Raw genomic sequence first — 9,518 nt, 5'->3', positions numbered from 1 at the left:
GTGCATTGTATTATCACATGAAGTATATCATCAGTGGTGTGATTATTGATGTTAAATGAGCTGTCATCAGTGATGTCATCAGTGATGTCACTGACCATGTCATGAATGATGTAATATGTGACATCTTCAGCATTGGATTGCGGATGCGCGAAATATATATTTAGTGCAACTAACTATATGTCGAATTTCATTGGTTTTATATCAATAAAATGTCCAGCTAACAATATAGGAGGAATTTCAATGGTTTTTTATATGTTAATTCCTAACTATATAAGGCCTAAACCTATGGGTTTTTTAGTGAATTTCATTGGTTTTTTAAAGGCTAATTCCTAACTATATATAGTGTATACCCTATGTTTTTTTCAGTGAATATTATTGGTTTTTTAAAAGCTAATATATATATATATATATATATATATATATATATATATATATATATATATATATATATATATATATATAAGGCCAGAAACCTATGGTTTTTTCAGTGAATTTGCAAGGTTTTGAAAATGCTAATTCTATTAGCGGATAACGTTTAAATATGTTAATATCCTTGTGGGACCACCTGAGCAGCCCTAGGGATCTGATTTTTGATGCATGAATGATTGTTGGGTGGATGCATGGATGGATGCATGCATGATAGATGGGTGAATGGATGCATGAATGATGGATGGATGCAGGATGGATGGATGGGTGGGTGGATGATGGGGTGCATGAATGGTGGGTGGGAGGGTGGCTGGGTGTTGGATGGATGCATGATTGTTGGCTGGAAGATGGATGGATGGCTGGTGGATGCATGATGCATGAATGATTGTTGGGTGGATGCATGATGGGTGAATGCATGATGGGTGGATGCAGGGTGGATGGATGGATGCATGGATGGATGCATGTTGGGTGGATAGCTGGATGGATGGGTGGATGCATGCATGCTTGAATGAATGAATAATGGATGGATGTATGATGGCTGGATGGGTGGCTAGATGGGTGGCTGGATGGATGGTGGATGGATGGGTGGCTGGATGGTGGACTGTGTCAGTGGTGGGTGAGCAGTATCAGACTCCCTGCACAATGTCAGGGTGACTGTACATAGTAAATGGTGGGTGAGTGTTATACTCCTATCTGGCTAGCTCTATTTCTCCACCTCTGCACCTTTTTCCCATCATCACCTCCTCTAATGCTGTCTCTCTTTTTCACTCATATATATACACGTATCTCTCATAGGACTACCTTCTCCATTTCAACTCACCCTCTCCACCTCAACTATCTCTCTCATACTCTCTCTTAATAGATCTCACTAGCTCTCCATCTCTTTTTCTCGCACTTTTCTATCACTGTGTAAACCTCACCTCTCTTGCTCTGTAGAGGCTCTTTTGACTTTATAGTACTATTCTCTTTCTACTCTTAATCCCTCTGTCTTTCTCTCTTCCCTACTACTCTTTACCTGAACTTCTTTTCTGTGCAGTTTCTTATTTTGCTCGCTCTGCTTTACATCACTTTGATTTTTCTCAAGTCTTTCTCTACCACACCTGTCGATGCATTTGCCTCTGTCTAATTCACCCCTTTTTGTAAATGTTCTCTCTCTCTCTCTCTCTCTCCCCCCACTCCCCCCTTGGAGCACTGTACCCTTCTGTCTCTCTGCATTTCACTCTCTTTATCTCTCTTTATCACACTCTAAAACAGAATCGATTTCTCTATCGCTCTTTCTCAAACTACGTCTTCCTCTCATTCCTCACAAGTCTGAGTCAGAGCCGCTGCTGCCACTGCCAGCCGCCCTCACGGGCCCCGGCCGGGGCCCGCCCCGTGGCACCATGTGTAACAATTATTGTAATGTAATTTAACCAAACCGCACCAGGGGCCCAGACAACAACATAAGTGCCTCTGCCTCCCTGACTCTGAGGAGCTCTCTGCAGAGGTGCCGCACTCACCGACTTCTGTTGATCAGAGAGCGGCTCCTTCCTAAGCTCCTCGGATACCGCGGGCGAGGCTCCTCCTCTCCGGAGCCTCGCCGGTCAGCCGCGCCTCGGCTGCCTCACCCCGGGGCTCTAGCCATGGACACAGGAGGGATGGTTTGGTCGCCAACATCACCCGGTCTCCCCTCGGCACGGGAGACCGGACGGGCACAGCAAAGGCTTCCCCCAGGCAGGGGGAAGCGGAAACCACGTCCTCCCGGCCCCGCCCACAACCAGGCGGCGGCCATCTTAAGGCAGCTCGGGCAGCGGCGGTGACCTTGGGGGGCAAAACGAGGGGTGGGCACCCTTGAAATGAAATTAAAAACAATAAAAATGAAAGAGAGAAGCCCCCCAAGCCCCCACCCAAAAAAAATCGCGGAAAATCGCGGGGTGCGCGCACGCGTTCGCGCTTATAGATATATAATTGATTTCTCTTCTAATTTTCTCAGGAACCACTGGAGGGATTTACACTATTTTACCAAAAGCGTGATCTGCGTAACAGACACTACCATTTTGACAAGTTTGGTGTAATTCCCTCCAGCGGTACAAGCTGTAGCTGAGTCTAAAGGTCCGATGGAAATTAACATGGGGAAAACACGTTTTGGGACCCCCCTTTTTTCTCAGCCCCCACTTGACGAATCCCCCCCAAACTATCAGGGAAGGAGCGGAGCGGAGTGAGCCATCTTCTTTGAGAAATTTGCGAAGATTCATCAACCAGCGCCAAAGTTATTCCCAATAGAATGTTGGGGATTTCCTATGGAACTAGGTCCTAACTATATATACCTACTGCTACCGCCAGTAGGTAATATATATATATATATATATATATATATATATATATATATATATATATATATATATATGACATGGTCAGTGACATCCCTGATGACATCACTGATGACATCTCAAATGACATCACTGATGACATCATGGTTGAGACACTTGGGAATTTCTTTTTTGCCTAGTCTCTTTTTTTTCTTGGTCATGAAAAAGACCCTTTTTTATGCCAGCCTCTCGGTTGTAGTAGATGAGGTCTCTATTTAAAAAACCTTAAAAAAAATTTGAGATATAAAATATATATAAACTTGTCATCTGGGCAATTTCATATGATATTATTGTAATGTCTTACATCCTAATTAAAACATTAACTTCATAATGAATGAAATTGCAACCAATGTGCATACTACTTTGCAAGCAAAAGAGATCCCCATCTAACAATAAAGTCGAACATGTTCTATTCGTGACCACAAATTCTAAAAATCCTACTTGCTTAGAATTGGGTATCCAAGCTCCTAACACCTAGAATGTGCTAAACTAAGTCTGTTCCATGAACAACCATAAAATAAAAAATACACATGTGTCCATAGTGATCTTTACAAAGGCCTTACACAATTTAATCAGCCACCTGAGAAGCAGTGTCATCTTAATGTTCTTTTTAAAGGTTCTGGGGGTCATTTTAATGACTTTAGAGGAGTAAACAATATATAACTCCCCTTTCCATCGCAATGTGTCTTGGAGATGATAACAGTTAATGCTTACTTCAATCCATGTCACATGGCTGCATTTTATGTTAAACCCAAAGAGAAAACAAATGTAAAAGTCTGTTTCTACTCTAAGACAAGGATCTAAACTCTAAATTTACAACCCACGGATTCTCACTTTAACTTGGGAGTAGTTTAAATCAGTTTTTGTTTCCTGTGACATGCCCAATTCCCACCCGTTGTTTGGTATTTAATCCTCAAATAACATAATAATCGTGGGCTAGTATTATGTTGCGGTAAAAGGATTTACAACTTCAAGGTCACCTGTTGCGATTTCCTTGTAGTTGTATTTGCACTCTTAAATGTGAGTTATAAATGACTTTATGTGGTTACAGCAAAAAAGGTTGGGGGTTTGATAGAGATACACATGTGTTTATTTTCTAGAACCAGGGGTGGGGGACTATACTATTGAATGTATATTTGTGAATTATGAACATTTGACTATATCATACCATGGGTATGAAAAGCACGTTTGGAAGTCCACAACATTGAGCACTGAACTGTCTGATTAGCCCTGAAGAAGTTCATTGGAAATGGGGAACTACATGTGTCGGTAGCCTTTTAATTCTTAATGGAATAAACAATGAGAAGATGAACTGATTGAAGACGCAGTTATTCATTCCCATTAATTAATAAAAACATTCATGCATTGAGAATTTCTGAATAAACTGACAACTTCGGATGGACAGTTTTTGAGTGTGTTTCAGAATAAAATGTAAATAGTTTTTTGCAGTATATAGCAGCTGGGTCACTGCAGCTGGGCTCATGTTGATCTGCAAAATAGTAATGCACAGGAATGACTTTGTGTGTATGTGTATGTGCTTGTCTTAAAAGACGGCTGCTAATTGTAAATTGCTCAACACAAACCATGGATCTTTGAAGCTTGTTAAAAATATAAAGAAGTAATTTTAAGAAAATATGTCCAACTTCTTTTGAAGAAAAAAGGACCTCGCCTATTCATGACACAAATTAGCTTAAAGGGAGACACTAACATATATATTTAAATGGATAGTTGACAAACAATCACAGAAAATGAGCAAATAAAGCCATCCTGCGCGGCCATAGGTATATCTATGATTTTGATTTTCAAAGGAACTACTGAACGGATTTACACCATTTAACCAAAAGGCATGACTCTGAACCAAGGGCTACCTTTTTGCCTAATTTGGTGTAATTCCATTCAGCAGTTTGGGCTGTAGCTGTGATTAAACCACTTGTTTCTCGGCCACGGCTTGACGAATCACCCGGAGACTTTCTGGATAGGAGAGGACCAGAGCACCCCACCAGTTCTGAAAATTTCACGATGATTTCTCAACTGGCGCCAAAGTTATTCCAAATAGAATGTTGAGGATTTCCTATGGAAAATAGGTCCCCATGCAATTTCTCATAGGAAGCTTTAGACACGGCTACAGCCTGAAATGCTGAACGGAAGTACACCAAATTTGGCAAAAAGGTAGCCCTTGGTTCAGAAAGATCCCTTTTTGTTAAATGGTGTAAATCTGTTCATTAGTTTCCGAGATATTCAAACAATAAAAAGTTTCGACATCTGGGCGGAGCCTAACCCTCCGAGCACGAGCGTGGCTCTAATTGGCTGCCAACACTTCCAACCAGGGAGTGTTGGCAGCCATCTTGTTCTCGGCCCGAGGGAGAAAGGAAAAAGAAAAAAAAAGATAAAACAAGAATTTTAGAGGACATAGGTCTTGCTTTTTCGTGATAATTTGGTAAATTCTAGTATCTCCATCGTGGTAGTTGGCATCAAAAAAGGACCAATGGCAGGAACTAAGGCGCAGAAGCAGAGCTCTATCTATTTGCAACCATGGAGGTGAATAACGCAGCAATGCTGAGTAACTATGAGGTATTTCGGTTTCTGGGGGACTTGAAAGAGCAGTGCCAGGAGAGTGGCAAGCACAAGCCCGGGTTGGGCAACAGAACCTCAATACTGTTATGAACGAGATGCTCAAGTATCTGTCCCTAATTCCCGGCCTGCTGCAGAGCCCGGCAGTGCTGCAAATATTTCTGGGGGCCTTGAGGCCGCACCGGCTCACCAAGGCCGAGTAACTGCAGCTGCTCAACCACCGGCCGTACACGGCATTGGAGATCCTGCTGATGGTGGAAGAGAGCAAGGAGTTACTGATGGAGGAGCAGATTGAGCAGCTCATCGAGACTGCCAGCACCCTGCAGCTTGGGGATCCTGAGGAAAACACAGAAGCGGCCGAAGGCGGTGAACCTTAGTGGGCGGCGACAACACATGAACTAAAGTGCCTGTTATTAGATGAAACAGTTAAACAGGACATATCAGGGCCGAATAAATGAGATACAGAACATGGTGGAGTTTATTGGGTTAGGAGGATGCAGTTCTCTGCTTGTTTGCTGGGCCCTGCACTCCACGTCCAAACCAAGTAACAATCCGTTTTGGCCTTTTCTGTAACTGGTGTTTGAGCGTGCAGCCTTGCCCGTGGGCTGCAACCCCCCGTTTTATGCCTCTTAGCCAGTGTGATGCCGGGTATCTTGGTGTTGTGAATGAGGGGTGGCGAGCTTCTGGATTTAATTCAGTTTCTTAATCAGTCTCCCCAGTGGTAGAAGTGGGCGGGGACGGAAGGGCACGGCGTGACCCTACTTCTAAAAATTATTCCAGTCCGTTCCCCTACTTCTTACTTTCAAAAAAGCATCCTGGGACGGCAAGAATTGTCCTACTTATAAAAACGATAACTTTTTCCTTTCAGCTTTCAGGGGCTGCTCGCACTTCTCTGTTGAACTCCAGAGGCTGCAGCAGCCCTCCCTGAGCTCTCACAGGCTGAGGGCAGGCCCATTGTCATTCCGATTGAGGCAGATTATCCCCTTTCGAATGACAATGCGCCCGCCCTCTGCCTTTAGCATGTCATGTGCCAGTGAGATTGGAGTTATTGATTACAGAGGAGCTTTCCCGGAAAGAGCGCTTCGACTCCTCGTTGGGGGTAGTAAGCACTATTTAAATGCAATTACAATATAATACAATGATTGTGTCATTTTACATGAGAAGGCCTGAAAAAAATGCCTTTTCGGTGTATAGGGTTACTCAAGGAGAAATTTTTGTTTTCACTGCACTGACATTTTTTGCACTGTTCCTCAGGAAGGCAACCCAGTACAATCAAAGGAGACTGGGAAAACTATTTGTCTCAATTCCCTCTATGCTGATTTTGTTTGCCTGAGACTGCAAGGGCTGCAGATCTCTTTGAAATCGTTAAGCAGCGCAGATCAGTATTGCTTTGTATCTCCTCGTAAAGGGCCTGTGTGCTGGGGAATCTCTCGTTGTGACGCTACACTGGCTCTGACAATATGATCCCCCTTGACACCCATACGACCAACTTTTCATGACCTTCTATCACTCACAGCACAATTGGGGCAGGGCTTTAAGTGGGAGGAAAAACTGGGGGCTCTCAAAGGGACGTGGCCGATATAATTAAGGATGTGGCTTAAAACATTTATGCTAAAAATGTGTGCCCAGCGTAATGTGCTGCCCGACTTGTATTTTGCTGCTTCTGTTATCGTCCCACATATATAATACAACAAGTAACATTACACCTACAACAAGCCAAGACTGTTAGCTTTGTCAAATGTTGTTGGTTGGAACAGATAAATATACTACATTCATTCAACTATGGCGTTGTTGTATATAATATTGAAAATGCTTTAGATTCCGATTGAAAATGATTCAGTTTCCAATTGAGGCTGATTACCCCCTTTCGAATGACAATGCGCCCGGCGTCTGCCTTTAACGTGCCATGTGCCAGTGAGATTGGAGTTAGTGATTACAGAGGAGCTTTCCCCAAACACAGTACTGTGGGGAATTTGCCACCTTGTGTAATTTGTCAATGTTGTACAAAGAGTGAAATGGGCAATAGCAGTGACGGGACAGAAGAGGCGACAGGAAAGGAGAGGTAATAGGGCAGGAGAGGTGACTGGGCAGGAGTAGTAATGGGCAAGAGAAGTGACAGGGCAGGAGAAGTGACGGGCAGGAGAAGTAATGGATAGGAGAAGTGGCGGGGCAGGAGAGGTGACGTTTTAGGAGCAGTGATGGGACAGGAGAGGTGACAGGAAAGGAGAGGTGACGGGGCAGGAGAGGTGACGGGGCAGGAGAGGTGACGGGACAGGAGCGGTGAAAGGACAGGAGCAGTGAATGGGGCAGGAGCAGTGAACGGAGCAGGAGCAGTGAACGGGGCAGGAGCAGTGAACAGGGCAGGAGCAGTGAACGGGTCAGGAGCAGTGAACGGGGCAGGAGCAGTGAACGGGGCAGGAGCAGTGAATGGGGCAGGAGCAGTGAATGGGGCAGGAGCAGTGAACGGGGCAGAAGCAACGGTGCAGGAAAAGTGACAGGACAGGAGAAGTGACGGGCCAGGAGAAGTGACGGGCCAGGAGAAGTGACGGGCCATGAGAAGTGACGGGGGACAACAGGCAACAGGAAAGGAGAGGTGACTGGGCAGGAGAGGTGACCAGGCAAGAGTAGTGACTGGGCAGGAGAAGTGACCGGGCAGGAGAAGTGACCGGGCAGGAGATGTGACGGCTGGAGAAGTGACGGGCTGGAGAAGTGACCGGGCAGAAGAAGTGATGGGCAGGTAACATGACGGGCAGGTGACATGATGGGCAGGTGACATGACAGGGCCGGAAAGGAGAGGTGATGGGGCAGGAGAGGTGACGGGGCAGGAGAGGTGACAGGGCAGGAGAGGTGACTGGGCAGGAGAGGTGACAAGGCAGGAGAGGTGACAAGGCAGGAGAGGTGACAAGGCAGGAGAGGTGACCGGGCAGAAGCAGTGATTAGGCATGAGCAGGAGTGGTGAACGGGGCAGGAGCATTGAACGGGGCAGGAGCATTGAACAGGGCAGGAGCATTGAACAGGGCAGGAGCATTGAACAGGACAGGAGCAGTGAACAGGACAGGAGCAGTGAACAGGGCAGGAACAGTGAACAGGGCAGGAGCAGTGAACAGGGCAGGAGCAGTGACCGGCCAGGAGAAGTGACGGGGCAGGAGAAGGGAGGGGGCAGGGGATTTGACGAGACAGGAGTGTTGATCGAGCATGAGCAGGAGTACTGACTGGACAGGAGCAGGCGTTTCCCAGGGTGACTGGAAGGGTAGGGGGCCAGTTTAGTTTGTGGGGGACCGTTTTTGTACAAGTGCAGGAGTTTTAATAACACTGCAAAGTTCTTTGTATATTCAGCAGGTTTTGGTCAACAATACAAGTACCAAGATAACTTTGGTGATCAATGTACCTGCTGAAGAGAGATGGGCGCATGTTTTGTCTAGTGGCTGTTTTACTCATCTAAGGTAGCGCAGAAGGGAATTGCCTGCTGCAAAGAACATGTACCATGCATATCAAAGAGCAATATTTTTTGTGCCTAGTTCAGTGGGTACTGCTTTGTGTTCATTTCCCGAATTAAAGGATACTTGAATACATATGTCCTGGCAGTTCGGTCTGGACTGTTCACATTGGCCGCAGGATCAAGACTGTAACTCACTCTGTTACCTGAACACTCCCGCCCCGGTCCGCCGCGTCCACTGTGGGCGTTTGCTGCGGAGGGTGGAGGAGGAGCCCAGCACTTCCGGGCTAAGGTCTGAGAGTTCAGCGCTCTAGTTTCGCTGTATTACCGGAGAGCATAAATACCGCTATCCTGCACACTCGCGTGGTGGAGAAGAGTCTGGCCGGTGGCAGAGGTCGACTCTGTCCGCTCACGCTGGGAATCTTGTGTGCGTGTTACACTGCGAGCGAGCGCTGACTGAACAGCGTGTGTTTTTAAACTTTGGCGTTCTACTGACTTTTAATACCTGTGTAATACTGTATTTTTAAACTTTGCCTCACCTGTAACTCACTCTGTTACCTGAACACTCCCGCCCCGGTCCGCCGCGTCCACTGTGGGCGTTTGCTGCGGAGGGTGGAGGAGGAGCCCAGCACTTCCGGGCTAAGGTCTGAGAGTTCAGCGCTCTAGTTTCGCTGTATTACCGGAGAGCATAAATACCGCTATCCTGCACACTCGCGTGGTGGAGAAGAGTCTGGCCG

The 9,518-nt window shown here is 45.9% G+C and overlaps 1 pseudogene; it reads left to right on the top strand.

Moving 5' to 3' along the window:
- The first annotated feature begins 5,306 nt into the window (after positions 1–5,306).
- Positions 5,307–5,722, top strand: LOC147718654 (DNA-directed RNA polymerase III subunit RPC9 pseudogene; annotated as a pseudogene).
- The last annotated feature ends 3,796 nt before the right edge of the window (positions 5,723–9,518 follow it).

Source organism: Lissotriton vulgaris, chromosome 4_1, assembly GCF_964263255.1.
Source record: "Lissotriton vulgaris chromosome 4_1, aLisVul1.2, whole genome shotgun sequence".
Taxonomy (NCBI): Eukaryota; Metazoa; Chordata; class Amphibia; order Caudata; family Salamandridae; genus Lissotriton; species Lissotriton vulgaris.
This window is presented reverse-complemented; position numbering and strand designations above follow the sequence as displayed.